This window comes from Portunus trituberculatus, chromosome 46 (assembly GCF_017591435.1).
Source record: "Portunus trituberculatus isolate SZX2019 chromosome 46, ASM1759143v1, whole genome shotgun sequence".
NCBI classification, from domain to species: Eukaryota; Metazoa; Arthropoda; class Malacostraca; order Decapoda; family Portunidae; genus Portunus; species Portunus trituberculatus.
This window is the reverse complement of record NC_059300.1, coordinates 21,565,800-21,568,299: the sequence shown is the minus strand read 5'-3', so window position 1 is coordinate 21,568,299 and position 2,500 is coordinate 21,565,800. Positions and strand designations below refer to the sequence as shown.

Here is a 2,500-nt window from a genome sequence, read left to right as displayed (position 1 = left end):
GCCAGGAAACACAAACAAGCAGAGACAAACAGATAAACAGACCCACAGACAAACAAACAAGTAGAAATATAAAGACAGACTGCATGTTTGATTGAAAACACAGAAACACACACACACACACACACACACACACACACACACACACACACACACACACACACACACACACACACCCACCCATCCACACACGAACACACACACAAACAAACACACACACGCTACACACCACCTAGTGTAGTGGTTAGCACGCACAATCAAGAGGGCCGGGTTCGAGTCCCGGGAAGCGGCAAGGCAAATGGGCAAGCCTCTTAATGTGTGGCCCCTGTTCACCTAGCAGTAAATAGGTACGGGATGTAACTCGAGGGGTTGTGGCCTCGCTTTCCCGGTGTGTGGAGTGTGTTGTGGTCTCAGTCCTATCCGAAGATCGATCTATGAGCTCTGAGCTCGCTCCGTAATGGGGAAGACTGGCTGGGTGACCAGCAGGCGACCGAAGTGACACAACACACACACACACACACACACACACACACACACACACACACACACACACACACACACACACACACACACACACACACTACATATCTTTTTGAATTATTTTCTTTATCAGGAAAACATGAATTGCAAGGCGCGAGTAATGGCTGCTTCGCTGTAGTCATAATTTTCCTTCCTCGTCTAGAACACAAGAACACAAAGCATATTATAAAGAGCCAATAAGCCTATCACGTGGCAGTCCATTGGTAAATAAAAAACTATCTATTCCAACCTATCACTCCTATACATAAATTCACCTAATCTCTTTAAAGCTTTCTACTGATTCGGCACTATATAACAACGTAAATTTTCCTCTCTATAAAATCTAACTCTATCAACCTTAAACCGCTCACTACTATTTTTTTCATCATTATTAACTAAGGGTCTTTTCTATACCATCGTTGTTATATTTCTTTCACCACTTCAGATAATTCCATCAGATTCCTTCTTATTTTTCTAAAGTAACTGCAGGACTCTACAAACACTGGTCAACAAACACTGATGTAAACACGCGATGCATCTTTAGAAAGCGTAGTAACTTCATACAACCCGGGCTATGCAATCGGCCATCTACCAGTTCTGTCACTGAGAACACTTGAAAATACTAAGTACAACCTACAATACTCGCACTATACTCTCAAGAAGCTACCGTCTTCCTACCAATACTGCAATATTATGAACACTGCAAGAGGCCAGTTGATCTCCACAAAGCAGCTACTGAGCACTTTAAAATTTCATGTCTGCCATAACCATCAATAAATCTATCAACTTTCACCTGAAGCTATCTGATGTTTGTGCACTTATCATGTTCTTTTAAGTCTGTTCCGCTCATCTACAACTTTATTTGCGGATTAACTTTTGAAGATTATTTTATACCTGATCTTATTTAGTATATAAACATTCATAGGAGTTTTGATTTATTTCCTCTTTAATTTTTACGCACTTATATAAATCTAATCATCTTTGTATTATAAATACCAACCAAGAATGAGAGAGAGAGAGAGAGAGAGAGAGAGAGAGAGAGAGAGAGAGAGAGAGAGAGAGAGAGAGAGAGAGAGAGAGAGAGAGAGAGAGAGAGAGAGAGAGAGAGAGAGAGAGAGAGAGAGAGAGAGAGAGAGAGAGAGAGAGAGAGAGAGAGAGAGAGAGAGAGAGAGAGAGAGAGAGAGAGAGAGAGAGAGAGAGAGAGAGAGAGAGAGAGAGAGAGAGAGAGAGAGAGAGAGAGAGAGAGAGAGAGAGAGAGAGAGAGAGAGAGAGAGAGAGAGAGAGAGAGAGAGAGAGAGAGAGAGAGAGAGAGAGAGAGAGAGAGAGAGAGAGAGAGAGAGAGAGAGAGAGAGAGAGAGAGAGAGAGAGAGAGAGAGAGAGAGAGAGAGAGAGAGAGAGAGAGAGAGAGAGTCAATAGGGAGCTTTTAAAGAAGATTAGATAAATTCATAGATGGGGAAGATAGATGGAATTAGGTAGATTAAGCACACTGGGACTGACTCGTATAGGCCTGGTGGCCTCTTGCAGCTTCCCTCTTTTTCTTATGTTCTTATGTTCTTAAGAGACACATCTTTTGAAATGCTTGCCCTTAGGGATTTCGGACTCACTCATGCATCAGTGTCCAGATTCAAAGGTGCGTGGATGTAAGTACGGAAGTGACTGAAAAAAAAAGTGGTCTCGCGATGCAAATACACAGGTGGGTGGCAGGGGATGGAAATAGGAACGGAAACAAAACAAGGCAAAGCTGTCACCAACATAAGCTAAGATTTCCGTGTAATGTACGAAAGGATAAATAGAAAGGTTTAGTGGAAGAGTAGGTGGTCTAATTATACAACTATATCTCTCTTTCTCTCTCTGTGTCTGTCTGTCTGTCTGTCTGTCTGTCTGTCTGTCTGTCTGTCTGTCTGTCTGTCTGTCTCTCTCTCTCTCTCTCTCTCTCTCTCTCTCTCTCTCTCTGTAAATATTTAGGAAATGAAGATGACAAGA

At 42.4% G+C, this 2,500-nt stretch overlaps 1 protein-coding gene across 2 annotated transcripts in view; it reads right to left on the bottom strand.

Moving 5' to 3' along the window:
* The window catches only part of LOC123519855 (sugar transporter ERD6-like 9), a 133,773-nt gene that overhangs the window by 108,121 nt on the left and 23,152 nt on the right, over positions 1–2,500 (bottom strand). The window lies entirely within an intron of this gene.